Source organism: Leopardus geoffroyi, chromosome X (genome assembly GCF_018350155.1).
Source record: "Leopardus geoffroyi isolate Oge1 chromosome X, O.geoffroyi_Oge1_pat1.0, whole genome shotgun sequence".
NCBI lineage: Eukaryota > Metazoa > Chordata > Mammalia > Carnivora > Felidae > Leopardus > Leopardus geoffroyi.
Window position 1 is genome coordinate 10,855,141 of NC_059343.1, and position 18,893 is coordinate 10,874,033.

Genomic DNA, 18,893 nt, shown 5'->3' on the forward strand with positions numbered 1-18,893 from the left:
TGCTTTTGTTTCTCTTGCCTCAGGGGACATATCTAAGAAAATGTTTCTAAGGCCAATGCCAGAGAAATTACGGTCTGTGCTTGTTCTAGGATTTTTATGCTTTCAGGTCTCACATTTAGGTCTTTAATCATTTTTTTAAAGCTTCTTTTTTTTTTTTTTAAAAAAAAAGTTTATTTGTTTTGGGAGGAACAGAGACAGCAGGGGAGGGGCAGAGAGAGAGGGAGAGAGAGAGAATCCCAAGCAGGCTCCACACTGCCAGCTATGGAGCCTGATGTGGGGCTTGAACTCATGAATGGTGAGATCACAACCTGAGCTGAAACCAAGAGTTGGATGCTTAACTGACTGAGCCACCCATGTGCACTTAGGGCTTTAATCATTTTGAGTTTGTTTTTGTGTGTAGTGTGAAAAAGTGGTCCAGTTTTATGTTTTTTACATGTGGCTGTCCAGTTTTTCCAGCATCACTTATTGAAGAGACTGTCCTTTCCCCATTGTGTATTCTTGCCTCCTTTGTCATAGGCTAATTAACCGTATAATCATAGGTTTATTTCTGGGCTCTCTAGTCTGTTCCATTAATCTCCATGTCTATTTTTGTGCCAGTACCACACTGTTTTGATTACTACAGCTTTGTAGTAGGTCTTGAAATTTGGAATTGTGACACTCCCAGCTTTGTTTTTCTTTTTCAAGATTGCTTTGGCTATGTGGGGTCTTTTGTGGTCCAATGTAGATTGAGTATTCGTTGTTCTAGTTCTGTGACAAATGCTGTTGGTACTTTGACAGAGATTGCCTTGAATCTATAGATTGCTTTGGGTAAGGCTGACATTTCAACAATATAATTTTTCCAACCCATTCCCTCTCTCTTAATTTTGTTTTTTGCCAAGATTACATAATTGAATGTATCTGATTGCGCATATAATGAGACTGCATTATAATGGTGTATTAGGTTAGCCTAGGCCATGCTGGGCAACAACATCCTGAAGTCTCAGTGGTTGAGCCCAACAAAGGCATATTTCCCACTTACATGAAGTCTGAGAGGAGACAGTGACTCAAGGCGGCCATCCTCCTTTTGAAGACTCAGCAATGGACACTGTTTCCATCTTGTGTCTTTGCTGTCTCATCTCGTAGCCCCTGCACATCTCTAGAGAAGAGAGCTGAAAGGTCGTCTATTGGCTCTTAAATGTTTTGACCCAGAAGTGACACACATCACATGCTCACAGTTCACTGGACAGATCTAGGTACATAGTCTTGTTCAACTTTAAAGGGCCTGGGAAATATGGGGGTGCACATGAATATGCAGAGAGCAGTAAATGTCTCTGCCACAGGTCGTGAATTTAATGAGTGATTCTGTGCATGGCTTTGTTCTAAGCACTTTATATGCATGATTTAATTTAATCTATGAGACAAGTAGGATTTTTATCTGTATTTGAAGTTGTGAAACAGAAAGCTGGAGTCACTAAATGATTAATCTAAATTTACCCAGTTAATAAACAACAGGGCCAGGATGCGAACCCACCTTGATTTACATCGGAGCCCCTAATCCAGGTACTTGTCTTGTCATTGAGTCACACTTCAGCCCTCTCGTAAGACTTTAAAACTGTTGGTTGGGCCTATGACTGAATATTCATTGTAGTTTATCCTAAACTAAAGGGTTTGATTTGTATATGATTGGGGCATGCTATGTAGTCCGGAGAGTTTTTCCCCAAGTATTTCTTTTGGATGTATATATAACATATATTCTGCCCTCTCTTTAAAAAAAGTGTATCCTCATCTATAATTTCCTCTTTCCTCCCCTGAAATGTCTTCTTTTCTCCTCTCACACTTAATTCACAACTTTGTTCTTATATAGGCATTAAAAATCTGCCCACGTTTACTTGAAAGCTGACAAATATCCCTATGGGCCAGGGCTGGAAGTGGTACATATCACTTCTTCCCACAATCCATATACCAGAACTAAGGCATCTAGCCACACCTGGCTGCAAGGGAAGCTGGGAAATGTAGTCTAGCTGTGGGCTCAAGAAGAGGAGACGGGTTTGGTGAATACCTTGACAATCTCTGCCACAACCAATATGAACATTAAGCTAGCATCTTCATAGAGGGCTCAGTTTATGCCCCTGATTAGGAGCAAGGAATCAGGATTACGAGCCAGGGGCCAGGAGAACCATAATACTTCACGTCAGCCTCAAGTGGGGGCATGGCCTGAGACAGGGAACACTAAAATCTTGATACACACAGACTGTGATTCCTTGGTGTTAAACCAGTGGCCTTCTGGGAAGACAGGGGCTCCTAGAATTCTGAGGCAGTGAACAGATTAATTGATCTGGAACTTTGGGGAATTCTATATTGTTTTTTGAGACCTTATATGAGACTTTGCTACATTTTCTTATGCTATGAACATCATCTTGCGATAGTGTTCTGAGATTATATAGTAATGGATAGGCATCAGACACGGGATATATTGTAATCAAAGAAAGGATGACAGCCTGGAGACTCACACATTCAGATCCCCACAAGGTCCAGAGGCTAAGCACAGTAGACAGTACCAAGATCTACTTGTTAAGAATGGTGGACCTCAGTCACACGGATATGGTCAACTCTAAGGGGTCTGGGAAGTGTAGTTTAACTGTATGCCAAACTGAATATGGTTTGGAGAACAATGAGCTAGTTTCTCCCATGGTGAGAGAGAAGTGATCTAATTTGTTGAAGTCATTGTCATTCCTAGCCTCTGTCCCCAACTGAAGTTACATCCATTTTAGTATTGAACAGTTTTGTCTTATATATCAGTATAACAAAATTGCCAAGAAGTATACAAAGATAAATTCTATAAACAAAGATAAATAATCTCTATAAAATTCAACATACTACCTGTTTATGTATGCACATGGGTCTGTAAATGGGAAGATAATAGTCCAAGAGAGATAGGGCGAGCAGGGGAGGGGCAGAGAGAGAGGGAGACATAGAATCCCAAGCAGGCTCCAGGCTCTGAGCTCTCAGCACAGAGCCCGACGCGGGGCTTGAACTCATGAACCGCAAGATAACAACCTGGGCTGAAGTTGGAAGCTCAATGGACTGAGCCACCTAGGTGTCCTGAGATGGACTTTTTTTTTTTAACCCATGTGTTTCTATACTGTTTATTTTTTTTTTTACAAAAGGAATATATTTATGTTTACAGTAAATTTATAGTAAATAAATTTGAAATAAAAAAGAGCTCATATACAGTCTTGGTTAAGGCCTCTTTTATTTTTACTTTTTAAATGTTTATTTATTGAGAGAGAGAGAGAGAGAGAGAGAGAGAGAGAGAATCCCAAGCAGGCTCCACACTGTCAGTGCACAGCCCAATGCAGGGCTGAATCTCACGAACCATGAGATCATGATCTGAGCCGAAATCAGGAGTTGGATGCTTAACAGACTGAGCCACCCAGATGCCGCAAGGCCTCTTTTAAATAACCTATGTAATTCTGAACTCCAAAACTCATGAAGTTTAAGAACCTTCGAGAGTTCACACACAGCCCAGAAAATAAATGCCTAGATGTAAAAAACAAGAATGGCAGTGAAATTGAGGGACTCGGAGAAGATAAAGAGAAATAAGGAAGTGGATATTAGATAAATGACAGCTTGTCTACATCGAGTGAGGACAATCAAAGGGAAGAGTGGCTTAACGTGCAAGATTAAGGAGTTAGGTTAGTCATAAGCCAGGTCTTTTTTCACGTTCTTGCTTGTAAAAAATTGGGCTGGGCTATAACAGGAGGGTGTGGAATTTCATTTCCTAAGGGCTAGCGTGAAGAAAGAAGGAATATTGTTATATTCCTCAAGTTGGATAGAATTTCATCACCTTTGACTCTCGTGGGCACGGTTATTCGAGGTAAGACACACTGAAAGACTGTTTCTGTTTCCTATTTATCTGGGAGTTTTTGTCTTGGCTTGCACCATTAGGAGAGAACTAGATAGTGTGTGTTTCGGGAGAGAGGGCAGGTTGGCGGAACGTTGCGCCCAGGAGGATGTGCCAGGCTGAGGCAGCACAGAGCTGTCATCCGTTAAGCAGGGCTAAGATATAGATTTTCACCATTGATTACACTTTGTTCTGTATTCTTTTATGTTCACATTCCCCGCCCCCCCCCCCCCCCCCGCTTAACTTTTCAGCTTCCTTAGGAGAAATATTTTGCTTATTAAGGATGGTATGAATAAATATTTAATCATCATCCCCTTATTATACTGCCTATAATGCTGGCAGAGCATTTTCTAACTTGATAAATGTGTTAAATTTACTTGTAAATTAAGGATATTCGTATTACAGATGGGTGTGTCACGAAAGGAATAAAATCTATGCTTAATACCATAAAGTCTTATAGGATACTCATGGTGAGCGAGTCTTCCTTTTTTTTTCCTTTTTTTTTTTTTTTGAGGTATTTGTAATTTCCAGATTTAGTGTTCACAATTTTAGAGCACCGAAGGGCAAAAACAGACTGGGATAAATGAGCAAAGTGATGTGAACTCATTTGCTGGCTGCTGTTCAACCTTTTTCTTCTTCAAACACCTTGAGACACTCCCCCCCCCCCCCCAACAAGATCGGGGGTAAGGGAGAATCAGACAGAGGGATCAGGTGGCAACAGGAATTTCAGACTCCTTAATAACACCCCCGTTCATGTCAGGAGATCTTATATTTTGATAAAATTTAGGAGAAAAGTTTGGAATCCAATAATTTTCATTTTATAGGCTCTCCGCTTTGGTTTTTACCTCTGATCTGCTTAAGCGGTGCACTCCTCCAACAATTTATTGCCTTTTAAGGCTGTGAATTCGGAGGGCTGACAGTAAATCTGGACGAGCTCTAATATGCCCTGTGCCAACTGTAATTTAGCCGGTCCTTTGAGAGCACAAGTTTTTATTACCATAAATCTTCTGCTTCCAGGCGTCTCCCTGCTGACAACGTTGTCCAATTTTGGATCCCGACGTCTTCATTTCAAAAGCCCGAAAATGAAACCGCAAAGGTCAGGTTTCATTGTGATTGTGGGCCACGGGGAGAAAAAGACCACATTCCTCAGGATCGAGCGGCCACCCACCGCTTGCTTTGGCGAGCACAGGGCTTGGGCAAAATGTCACCATGCAATTCAGGTGAATGATTACACCTGGCACTCGGAGCATCAGGAAATATTTGGTCATATTTCAGTGTCTGACTCTGTCACCACACAAGGAGAGAAAGGTTTTCCAGAAGACTCTGATTTAGCATACACGAACACTGCAAACTTCCTACTTTTGGAATGTCCTTTTCTCCTTCTTTATATAACTGATGGCTCCCAACTTTCCGATCTTATCTCAAGCAGCACAAGTTGACGTGGCTGACCTTTCAGCACCTCGCAGGTACCGGCGAAACAGGGATAACGATGCTTCCTACATCAAAGAGTCATTGGGAAGATTAAATGAGTTAGCGCGTGCCATATACTTACGGGGGCCCCTGGCATGAAGTAAACGCTCAGCCACGGACAGCTATTATTATGACCTCGATGACTACCACGGCCAAGGCTGCCTGTGCGAGACACTCTATGCGATTCACTGGCATTTTCTTGTGTCATTCCCGCGGCAGCCCTGTGAGGTCAGCACTACTGACATTTCTGTCTGGCAGTGGAGGAAACTGAAGTGAGAAGGGTAACTTGTTCAAGGTCCCAGGCCAAGTCAATGCCACATCCAGATTTTGCATCCAAGCACTCAGACCCCCGAGCCCGCGCTCATTAGCAAAGCCATGGTGACAGAGCTATGAAGCGGATGCTGTCACTGTCCTGCACATAGCCCATCACTCTTAACTGCTTCATGGCACACCGGCCTGACTTCTAACTCCCAGTGCCTACATTTTGTCACTCGAGGACTCTCTCTGACCTCCGAGTCCTGCTTTATCACTCAGGCGGAAGACCGAAGGTGTCAGGGAATCAACATCCCTGGAGCAGTCCTCAGCTAATGACTGCTGTGGGTTTGTGGATAGATACCCTGGCTCCCTTGCCTCAGGGATAACTGAGACATACCCTGACTCTGCATCTGTTATTATCTTCCTTCTGCTCCCCGACTCACTTCTTCACCTCCTATTGTTTCCTCCACCTCCTGATAACTTACACTCGAACCTTGTCCCCGAGTCTGCTTCGGGGGGGGAGGGGGGGGGAACCCGACTAAGATCATGTCTTGCGACACAAGTGTTCTGTGATTCTAAAGGTATTGAAAGTGGAGAAGAGCGAAGGAGTGGCCGGACTCAGACAGAAGGAAGTAGGTGTACCACAAAGCGATGGGTCCTGCGAAGACGCGGCAAGGTTTCTTAACCCAGTTTCTTAACTGCTGACATTTGGGGGCCAGATGTGACTTAGGGGGCTGTCCTGGGCATTGTAGGAGGTTGATCAGCATCCACCACGCATCCCTAGTTAGGACAACCCAAATTGTCTCCAGATATTGCAGATGTCCCCTTTGGTGGTGGTGGTGGTGGTGGTGGTGGTGTGTGTGTGTGTGTGTGTGTGTGTGTGCAAAGTCACTCCCAGTTGAGAAACATTGAGTTAGAGAAATGAGACTGTCCTTTTGTGTTTGATTGACATACTGACTCAGCAGGTATTAATTCAAGATAATTATAATGATATTAACATTATTGAGTTCCCACATGTGAGGCATTTTACCTGCTCCTTTGGTCCTCACAGCAATTTTTTTTTTTTTTTTTTTTGCCTCCGTAGTGAGGAAAACAAGGCTCAAGGAGAGTGAGTGATTTGCCCAGTGTCATAAAACAAGGAAAAGATGGACCCAGCGTTCAAATCCAGGTCTGTCAGGCTGCAAGCTTATGCCCCTTCAACTAAGATTCATTCATTTATTCATGAGTGCCTCAAACAGACGCACTATTTATTGAGCACGGGCTGGGTATCAGGGATGGGGCGTTAATAGAGAATGCTAGAAATCTAGTGCTCAGCTTGGTACCTGGCACAGAGTTGTGGCTCAAGATATATTTCTTACGCCAAAATCAACAAAGTCAAATGACACGAAATGTGTGTGTGGGGGGTTAATCTGAAAAAATGAAATCACTTTTTTGGACATCATTTTGTTAGCATATGTGTTCTAAATTTCAAAAACCTTACAAATCAACTCTTGGAACACAACCTATTCAAAATCCGAGGAGCAACTGCATATAGTTTGGAAAATTCATTTTTCTCCTTATCCCTTGGATTTGAAAAATAAAGACTTCACTTTGTAAACCATATGCGATTATGATTTTAGTGGGTGTAATGATTTTTGGAGGGACTCATGGGAACACGAGTTCTGATGTTTTCAGAACACCATTTCATTTCTATTTGACTTAGACAATTAGCAAGAGGACCTTAGCTGCTTAGCAGATCATCGTTTCACCTAAGTTTCTCAGGACTAGAAATAGATAGTGGTTTCCAAGGTAATGGAAACCCAACATGTTTTGCCCTCTGGTGTTATCAGAAGTATAAAATGGGATTCTACCTGTCTTAGTTTTTGCTTAGGTCTTAAAGGCTCTTAATATAAAATAAAAAGATGTTAAGTACTCTCACATTCTAATGTTCCAACCTGAGGTTCTGGATTGACACACATAGAATTTTGGACCCTTAGCTCAATATCAACTCAAGTATGTCAGAGGATTGATGCTTGAGAGGCCAGGAGGGTGAGTGAGTGAGTGAGTGAGTGCGAGGGAGAGGGAGGGAGGGAGAGAGAAAGTTCTTTGGATTCTGTAGTTGTGTGACATTTCCTCTTTTTTCCTCCCATGACAGAGGTGAAGTTGGACGCTTACCCTCACTTGAAGTCAGTGAGAGGGGCTTCTTGGCACCTCTTAGAGACAGCTTGCTCCATGTGTCTTCTGCATTCAGGGAGCATGCAGAGATTGGAGCCAGACCCGTGATGAAAGAAAGAGTATAAGCAAGGGAATAACTAAATGGAGTAGCCAGTATTAGTTTCCCAAACTGGGTGACTTAAAAGAATATAAATCTATTCTTTCATAGCTCTGGACGCTAGAGGTCAGAGATCAAGATGTTAGCAATGCCATGCTCCATCTGAAGATTTGGGCAATCTTCCTTTCTTGCCTCTTCCAGCAGTTAAGTATAGTCACCATGCTATACATTAGATCATCAGAACTTATTCATCTTATAACTGAAAGTTTGTTTCCTTTGACGAACGTTTCCCCCTTCCTCCCACTCTCCAGCCCCTAGTAACCATCATTCTACTCTCTGTTTCTCTAAGTTCAGTCATTTCTTAAGCTTCCACATGTAAGTGAGAACATACGATATTGGTATGCCTGACTTATTTCACTTAGCATAACGACTTCAAGGTCCAACCACGTTGCTGCAAAAGGCAGCATTTCCTTCTCGTTTTATGGACATATGATATTCTGTTGTATATGTTTTCTTTATCCAGGCATCTGTTGATGGACACTCAGGTTGTTTCCATGTCTTGGCTATTGTAAATAATGTTGCAATGAACATGGGGATATAGATATTTGAGACGGTGATTTCATTTCCTTCGGGTATATACCCAGAAGTAGAATTGCTAGATCATATATAGTTCTACTTTTAACTTTCTGAGGAACCTCCATACTATTTTCCACAGTGGCTGCACCAGTTTGCATTCCTGCCAACAGCGCACAGGGGTTTCCTTTTCTCCACATCCTCACCAACACTTGTTTCTTGTCTTTTGGACAATAGCCATTCTGACACGTGTGAGGTGATCTCTCATTGTGGTTTTGATTTGCATGTCTCTGATGATGAGTGATGTTGAGCACTTTTGCATGTGCCTGTTGGCCATTTGAATGTCTTCTTTGTAAAAATGTCTATTCAAGTCTTCTGCTCATTTTTTAAGTTGGTTTATTGATTTATCTTTGCTATTGACTTGAATGGGTTCCTTATATATTTTGGACATCAGATAGGTGATTTGCAAATACTTTCTCGCATTCCATAGGCTGCCTTTTCGTTTTGTTGATTGTTTCCTTTTCTGTGCAGAAACTTTTTAGTTTGATGTAGTCCCACTAGTTTAACTTTTGTTGCCTGTGCTTCTGGTATTATAGCTGAAAGAATAATCATTAAGAGTGATGTCAAGGAGCTTCTTCCTCATGTTTTCTTCCGGAAGTGTTATGGTGTCAGGACTTACATTTAAGTGTTTAACCCATTTCGAGTTAGTATTTTTGAGTGGTATAAGATAGGGGTCTGATTTCATTCTTTTGCATGTGAATATCCAGTTTCCCCAACACCATTTACCCTTTCCCTCATTGTGGATTCTTGACCTCCTTGTCAAGTATTAGTTGACTATATATGCATTGATTTTTTCTGGGCTCTTGATTCTGTTCCATTGGTCAATATGTCTGTTTTTATGCTAATACCATACTGTTTTGCTTACTATTGCTTTGTAATAAACTTTGAAATCAGGAAGTGTGATGCTTCCAGCTTTGTTCTTTCTCAGGATTGCCTTGGCTATTTGGGGTCTTTTGTGGTTCCACACACATTTTAGGATCAGTTTTTCTATTTTTTTGTGAAATGCCATTGGAATTTTGACAGGGATTACATTGAATCCATATATGGCTTTGGGTAGTATGGACATTTTAACAACATTAATTCTTCTGATCTATGAATCTGAAATATCTTTCATTTATGTCTTCTTTAATTTCTTTCATCAACATCTTATAATTTTCAGTGTAGTGATCTTTCACCTCCTTGGTTATATATATTCCTAAATATTTTACTTTTTTGATGCTATTTTAAATGGGACTACTTTCTTTTTCAGATAGTTCATTGTTTAGCGTATAGATACACATTGATTTTTGTGTGTTGATTTTGTATCCTGCAACTTTACTAAATTCCTTTATTGGTCGTATCAGTTTTCAGTGGAATCTTTAGGGTTTTATGGAGATAAGATCAGATCATCTGCAGAGAAAATTTTGTTTCTTCCTTCCTGATTTGGATGCCTTTTATTTTTTTGTGTTGCCTAAGGGCTATGGCTAGGACTTCAGCACAATGTTGAATAAGAGTAGTGAGAGTGGGCATTTTTGCCTTGTTCCTGTTCTTAGCACAAAACCTTTCAACCTTTCCTCACTGAGTATGATGCTAGCTGTGGTCTTGCCATATACGGCCTTTATTAGACCTATTATGTTGAGGTACATTCCTTCAGTGCCCAATTTGTTGAGTTTTTATCATGAAAGGATGTTGAATTTTGTCAAATGCTTTTTCTGCATCTATTGAGACCAGTGGCTACATCCCTTTTTTCTCTAGCTTTATTGAGATATAATTGACATATGATTTTGCATAAGCATAAGACATACAGCAGAGTTATTTTATGTATGTACAGATTGCAAAATGATTACCGCATTAAGGTTAGCCAACACATCCGTCATCTCATATCGTTCTAGGGTTTTTTGTTTTTTTTTTTTTGTTTTTTTGCGTGTGTGGTGAAAACTTAAAACCTACTCTCTTAGCAACTTTCAAATATACAATGCAGTATTGTTACTGCAGTCACCATGCTTTACTTATTACACAACATATTCATCTTACAAGTGGAAGTTTGTACCCTTTGATTACCTTCACTCATTTCCTCTATTCCCCACTTCTCACCCCTGGCAACCACTAATTTGTTCTCTTTTGCTATGAGCTTGAGTGTTTTTAGATTCCACATATAAGTGAGACCATGTTGTCACAAATGGCACCTACTTTTCTCGCAAGCTCCCGGATGATGCCCATGCTCCTGGTGTGGGGATCCTACTTTAAGTCCTAAGGTTTTGAGCTCTCTGCTAAATATTGTGAACATGCCTCTTTTTTTGAGAGGAGGGGATTCACAGTTTCCAGCATTCTCAAGCAGCCTGTGACATGAAAAACATCAAGAACCACTGCCTCAAAGAAATTAAGGTATAACCAGCTGAGTGAAGAAGTTTGTATGAGATTTGAAAATACAAATTTGAAAAGAGGCTAAGATAGATACCCATGGTCAAGGCCCATAGGAGTGTCTTAATTTGTGGGAAGGAATAAGGCTGTGCTCTTCAATGTTCCCTTTCTCTTGAGGGTGGGGAAAGGGGAGAGGTGTTCTTTATTTCTGTGGCTCATATGGAGCTCAGGGCCTCCGTGTTGCTTCTTGGGCCCTACAGGATTTTCGGGTTTCTCTGCTGCTTCCCCCCATTTTCAGAGATTGGTATAAGGAGATGGAAATGAAACAAAACACAAACCTTTTGGGCCATAATGGCCACCAGGGTTGCTTTAAAATGCAGAGTCTCAGGCCTCAATCTAGAGCCTAGGAATCTCCATATTTCAAAATTAGCTCACATGACTTTGATGTGGCCCTCCCCAGCCATGTTTTGAGAAACTGACCTGTTATTTTCCGAGTGTTATGCCGGCTTGAAGAAAACAAATTAAATCTCTAGGTGCATCACAAATCTAATTTCTCAGCTACCTGTGGTTATGAAAGCTAGGCATCTCTCTTTTCTTACTACACTTCCAGCTAGGGTCATTTCCTCCTAAGATTCTAACTCCCCTGTGCCCTCAGGTTAAGTCAGAGCATTTCTCCTCATTTGGCTTCCCAAGCGCCGGGAAGAACTACTGTGCCATGTTTTGTAACCTCTTCCCCGTACCCTGGAGGTGTGCCATCTCAGCGGTGGACCTAGTACTTTCTCTTTGCAACATGCTTTCTAGAGTCAGTAAACTTTATAAAGTGCTTCATGAGCTATTTGGACCCGAGGCATTGCATAAAGAGATTATGCAAACAGAGTGGCATCGGGCGTTGCAGGCAGGTGGCGAGAAATTTCCTCTCCTCCCCTCCTACCTGCCCCAGCCCTGGGAAGAATTTGAGCGCAGATCTGTTGGGAAGCCTTTGCGGAGAAAGGCTGAGCTGTTAGAAGAGTAAAGTTGATAACATAAGCTGGTAACACCTGCAGACTGGAGAAAGCGTCAGGGGAGGCGATAGATTGAGATGCTGGATGTTATGCTTTGAGGAGGAAAATCTACCAGCTGAGGATATAATAATACAACCATTTACTGAGCATCTACTATAGGTCAGGCACCAAACTAGGCATCTGCTTATATACCTTTTCTTATTCCACATTGATCACAATGTTGTGAGGAAAGGTGTTTTTAATCTCCATGCCACAAAAAGGGAAACCGAGGCTCAGGGCCATGGGGTGAATTCGCTCCCTATAATACAATTACTAAGTCGAAAATCTAGGGTTCAGAACCCTGTTCCTTAACCACAACCATCATCTTGCCACTATACAGCTCTGCATCTATTAATAGCCGGGAGGTAAGTGGAAAGAAAGGAGAGAGGTGACAAGAGGCATATAAGACTGATACTGTGATGAACACAAATCCCTTTCTGGCTTATCTTTCTATGCCAAGTTTTGGGATATTATTGCTATTACACAAACACTACTTCTTTTATGTTGTGCATGAAAAATATTTCCATTTCTGCCGGAGCAAAAATATGATTTCGGAAATAAGGAGATGAGGATAAGATTTTGAAAATGATAACTCAATAGATTTTTTTTTATTTCTCTGTAGGTGTTGTTCCCCTGCCACTATCTTATGAGTCATAAGGTTTATGGCCAGGGAAATAATGGGAGGAATCAAAGATCATACACATGAAAGGAGGAAATGAAGGAGAGATGCTTCTATTCCACTGGGACAGGAAGTTCTTTTGGCTCTGGGAGGAAGACCCAAGGAAGGACAAAGAAGTTTAAGAGATCAGATTCTAGTGTCCTTACTTCTTCCCATGCTAATGGCTCAATACCAAGAGGTGAAAAATTCCACACAGTTTGATAGGTGATGACCCAAAGAGGGGGGCTCAGGTCCTAGCTCATGTATAAGACTCTGAGAAGAAAACTCACAAGGCACTCCCCAGGCACACAATACTCATAGAATGTTCTGGAAGACAACCTAGGTTTTATTGAGCTCATCTGTTTGAAAAATGCCATAGACTTCTGATCTAATTGCTTTAGAGAGCTTTTAGTTTAGTTTTGTTAGTACAAAGAGGTCTCTTTACCAACTGTATTTTGGAAACACATACATGATTTCTTTCTTACTTTGTTTTAGTAGCATAGCACAATGAGTCAGATTTCATAAAAGGTCAGAAAAATGTGACATCTCCTATGGATGCTGAAACTTGAGAGTCCTTACATGCCAAAGGGTAGAATTGGCTCCTCACTGCCTGCTCCCATTCCTGACAATACAGCATGGATATGAGCCATGCCATTGACACTTTGTGTTCCTGGTAGTTACACAGAAACATAGGGCAGACAGAGATGGCAGTGCCTCCTAGGGATTAAGGGCTTCTTTTTTTTTTAAGTTTGTTTGTTTATTTGTTATTTATTTAGAGAGAAGGGGAGGGGCAGAGAGAGGGGGGAGAAACCCAAGCAGGCTCTGTGCCGTCAACGTGCAGCCTGATGTGGGGCTCAACCTCATGAACCATGAGATTATGACCAGAGCTGAAATCAAGAGTTGGATGCTTACCCGACTGGGCCACCCAGGCACCCCAAGGGCTTTTTAAATTCAATTCGTCTCTCATGTACATGGCTTGATCTTATTTCAAGGAAATGGTGTAGAATATTGCAACTGTTGGATGTACTGTAAACAGATAGTGACTCAAGCATGTCTGAGGCTGCCTGATTTTATTATGGTGGTTCCTTGATATCATTACTGTGTGCTGGCTATTGGCCTTGGATGCTTGGTGAATTGATTGCAAGGACAGTTCAATTTGTTCATGGCTGCCAGTATCTATGTCCTTTAGGAGTGCCGTGCCACATCTGGGATTAGCCTTTTTGACTTGTTTTAGCCAAAGAGACAGTAGCATCTGTGACATGAGCAAAGACTTGAAAAGCAGTGCTGGTGCATCGGGGCTTGTCCTTTTAGTGCTCTTGGAATCTTGCCAGCAAGCCCAGGCTAGCCTACCAGGGGAGGAGACACCATGTGGAAAAAAACTGATAGTCAGCACCCAGTCAGCTTGGCAGGTGGTTACTGCTACATGTGTAAGTCCCAACCAAGGTCAACATGGTAGCTCAAATCAGCAGCACCAGCCAGTTTAACCCACTCTAAATTGATGACACACAGAATCATGAGATCAATAAACAGCTGTGCCTTTAAGCCACTGCATGGCTAGGTGGTTTCTTATGCAACTGAATTAATATAGATACTAAGAACATGATTTAGTTAGTCTACTCAGAAGTATTTGGGGTTGGGGGGACGACCTCACAAAGGACAGATGCATTAAACAATGCAAATTTATTCATATACTAAGAAGCAAGACTGGTAGGTAGACAGGATGATTATCCGTGCATTTTCTCCTTTTGGAGAATTTTCATGGGAGTCTGAATGATTCTCAAAAGGCAGCCTTGGTAGCAAAAATATCAGCCTCCAGGAGGCAACTGCTTGGTCTGAGAGCTGGCTTTCTGCGTCCATGTCCACTCTCATTGTACAGTAGATTTACAAAGGAGAGAGGGAGAGGATGAGGGAGAGAGAGATCTCTCATGCCAGGTGTGATAAGAGTCTCGTCTTCCCTGGAGAGGCCATAGTTACATATACAGATTTTCCCACTTTGGGCTCCCCTTTCCTAGAAGCCATGAGACCTGCACCAAATGTGCCTCTTTGAAGTCACACCCAGGTCACTTTGCTTACGCTTGGAAATTATGACGTCTTATAAATCAGCTTTTATTATAGGTTAGTTCTATGGCATCTTATGTTTAAGGTTTTCAATCCTATATATTTTAATGTTTATGGGAAGAATGGATGGAATTGAGATGGACAGTTGATGGCGAGGCTACCATAGTCAAGAGGCTACCGCAGGGGTCCAGACAAGGGAAATGATTATTAAGATTAAGCTGTTGGCTGTGCAGATGGAGAGAAATAGATGGACTTGAGAGAGTTTGGAGGCAGGGCAGTCAGGACTGGATGAAAGTGGGGTAAAAGGGAGGGATCAAGGGTGATGCTGGGTTTTAGGAGGGAGCAGTTTGTCGATACCATTTGCCATATGAGGGAAATATCTTTATCTTTGTCTTTCATTCTATGGAAAAACAGGGGCTCAGAGGCGTTAATCAGGATGACTTGGGCACAGTTCTGGCACCACTAAGCCCTGAGTAAATGTCAGGTTTTATTTTCATTGCCTAGTCACACAGCTAGTCTGACTCCAAAGTCTATATACTCCAAATGAGTGTTTCTTAAAGTTTAATGTGCTTACAAATCACCTGGCTATCTTGGAAAAAAGTAGATTCTGATTAAGCAGGTCTAGAGTGGGCCTTTCAATTCTTTATTTTTCATAAGGTTCCAAGTGGTGCCAATTCTGCTGGTCCACCCACTATTCCTACAGGGAATGGGAACATGAGATTGAATAATAGTAATGATGTCACTTCGGCAGCAATAATAGCTGAACACTTACAGAGTGTGGGCAAAGTCTGACCCGTAGCTATCTGAGTTTGTCTTTGGGGTTTCAATTAGAAACTGTTAATGCAAGTGGTTGGGCTGGTACTTGGAATAGAGGAGGTACACTATGAAGAAGTCCCATGGTAAGAGACTGGGACACTCAAAATAGGTACTGAGCAGTTTCCTTTAATTTTGTGTATCCAAAGCCACGGCTTGTAGCCTTTTTGGCAAAACTGAAATATTCCAACAAGAATGAACCTTAGTCTTCCGAGAAGAAATGGAATCGTTTTCTTTGGAGCAAGGTGTAGCAGAACTTTTCTGGGCATTCCAACAGAGACCTAGGGCAGCCTTGTGTAGAATGCCCTTGAAATGTAAGTGACGGAACCACATTTGACATTCTTTAATACATAAAGACTCACCCCTCTTTAAGAAGCTATCTCTAGGAGTTGACAGAACATAAAGACCTAAAGAAGCTATCGCAGGCTGTCAGAAAATATCCAACTACATTAGTACAGGATCAGTTCGCTTGCTCAACAATTTAACCCAGTATGCTGTTGACAGATTTCTTAAGCAGTTCCATCAAACTGCATGCAACCTGACAGCATTTTTAAGTACTAAGCCCACATTTTTGTCAAAGAAAAACATTTTAAGCTGATTTCTCTCTGGGGGGGGGGGTGGGTGTCAAGGTGTAAAATAGCTTTCATGGGCTGTCAGATGAATCATGGTGAGTTAGCATCAGAAGTGATTTTGATCACCAAACTTTAGGGCTGGAAAAAATTTAGAATCAATGGAAGTCACAGAATCTCAGAGCTGGTGGGAACTGAGCAGAGCTTCTCATGATGCAGTGGAGAAATGTGGGACTCCAAGAGGTGAAATGACTTGAAGTCATACAGCTAAGTGACACTACTGATTGACTTGACACGCATCACTTTGTTAAACTCTAAGAATTGGAATCTCACAGAGTCCACATTTCCCATGGAGAGATTTATTAAAGCACTTGGGGAACAGGGAAAAACGGGACCTCCACATACAGACCATCTCCTGTCCTTGAAAAATAAAAGAGATTTAAAAGTATTCCACATTCCACAAATAGGAGACTCCTGACATTATCTCCCTCTTGGCAGGAGAATTTAGATCAGATGAAAAAATTTCTTCTTCCTTCTGAAGGTTGACACGAGCTAAGAGATGCTCATGAGATAGAAGGGAAGACGGTCCTTAGTTGATAAGGGCTCCTACCTGAAGGGTTTTTTTTTTTAGGGATGACAGAGGTATGTTCCATATGTTAATTATATAGGATAATGATTTAATTTCTGTGCCTTTGATTTTCTCTGATTTTGGTTCTGTTTTTCCTAAGTTTTACAGTAAAATTCCTATAGAAAAATATTGAGTCCTCTTTTACATGCCCTAAGGGGAGAAGGGTATTGGTTTACACCTAGGACCCTCACTTGCAGGATTCAAGCACAACACCCAGCATGCCACTCAAGGTCATTAATGACCTGATTCCTGCCCTGCCGACATCCATCTACTATTTAGCCATGGGAAACCATATTTCTTCTCAAAATGCATCTTCTTTTTCCCTAACTCTGTATCTTTGCATTTTCTCTTCAATCTGCCTGGAATATCCAAGACCCCTTCCCTTCTACCCTGTGAACGTTTGCTCATCCAATTAGACCAGGTCAGTGTCTTCTCCTCTGTGAAGGCATCTGTAGGGTCTATAGTCAGAAGCAGTGGTTGTTTCTTACTGCTATTTATAGCACTCTGACCTTACTCTAACCACAAGGTCTCATACATTTACATGTATGTCTCTCCACAGTGATGGGCAGGCCCAGTCTGCTTACCGAGTTACCTGGAGAGCTCCAGAAACACTACTACGTCTCGGCCTTGCCCCTAGAAATTCTGGTTTGCAAGGTGTAGGGTGGGTTGAGGGCACTGGTATTCATGCTGAAGCTCCCCCAGGTGATTCGAATGTGCAGCCAGCAGTAAGGAATATTGTGATTAGAAGGTCAGCTCTTTGCAGAGACTAGGCTTGTGGTTTTTTTCATTATCCCTCCCTAGTAAGTGCCCAGACAGTGCCTGCACTGGAACTTGAGTGAACCTAGAAAGTGAAGCCAGTCAAAGTAGCCTCCTCTCAACACATAGTTGCTTACTTTGTTGAATGATCCGTATTTTCAGAGGGGATTTAAGTGCGCTGGGGGGAGACACGTACACAAACATCACAAAGAGGGAAATGGGGCCAACATTTGTGTGTTCAAGTGATATGATTGGCATCCACATATACTATTTAAAAAATAAGCCCACAAGGAAGCTGTCTAGAGAATCATCTGTTTGCCACTTAAGGAGGGCAGAAGTGAGAGAAGGTGGGGTTGAGGTTTGTTGTTGGGGGTGATGTCCAGGTAGGTGGAAAAGTGCTTTGGCAAGGCAGTAGAGAGCAGCATACACACGAATGAATGCCAAAGCTGTACGGGCTGGGTCCAACTCCCAGCAACATCGCTTACCAGTTCTGTGATCTTGTTCAAGGCATTTCACCTGTCTGTCCTCATTTTCCCCATCTGCAAAATGGGAAGCTTATATTATTACCGGTAACTGGCTTCCTAGGATTACTATCATGATTCAATAAGTTAATGTACATGAAGCGCCTAAAACAATATCCGGTGCCTAATAAACTCCCAGTGAAAGGCAGCTCTTTTTATTATTATGGTTGTTGTTGTTATTGTTCCTCTTATTTCTCGGGGAGGCGGAGCTTTTGCTGGAGCCGGAAGCGGATGCAGTGAAGCCAGTTACCCAGCTTCTATCTACCCAGAAATAGATAAATGAGTCTTATTGCTGTCCTCTGCTGTTTGTCCAAGATCCTTGGTCTAATGTGTTAGAAGGAGTGATGCCTTTTATCTTTAAAGTATAAATGAAAAAGTGTTTGGGAGATGCCTTGGGGTACCTTGTCCATTCAACTAGAGAATGACCAATGATGGCACTCAGCTTTTCAAAGGGAAGCCTCAAGTGCCTCTTTAAACACAATTGGCTTGGGGCCTTTGGCCCAGAATATCATTGCTTCCCTACAGTCCTGCTGGGGGGCAAGTTAAGGTTTAAAGACTTATATCTATGTCTTTTTCTATCAATTGTTTTTCTTAGGCAATGCTGAGAACATAGCACAGATTTCTGTTACAGTCATTTCCTTCAGAAATAATAGTGATTCACAGGAAATATATTTTATGACATTCTCTCTGAACTTTTTACATGAGTTTAGAAGAGAATTAACCCTTTGGCCACCTCCTGTTCTATCTAATGGAGAACACAGCCATCAACTACACAGCCAGACAGCAATCTCCATACTTTGGGTTCAATCTCCACATGAAAAGCACATTTGCAATTGACAAGCTTAATTTAATTCAGTAGGAAAACAAAAATATTTTGTAGATTTAATATTTTGGCCTAGGAATCCCTCAGAATGTGGCTGTATTTGGAGACAGGACCTTTTTAGAAAACATTGTTTTTAATGTTTATTTTTGAGAGAGAGACACACACACAGAGTATGAGCAGAGGAGGGGCAGAGAG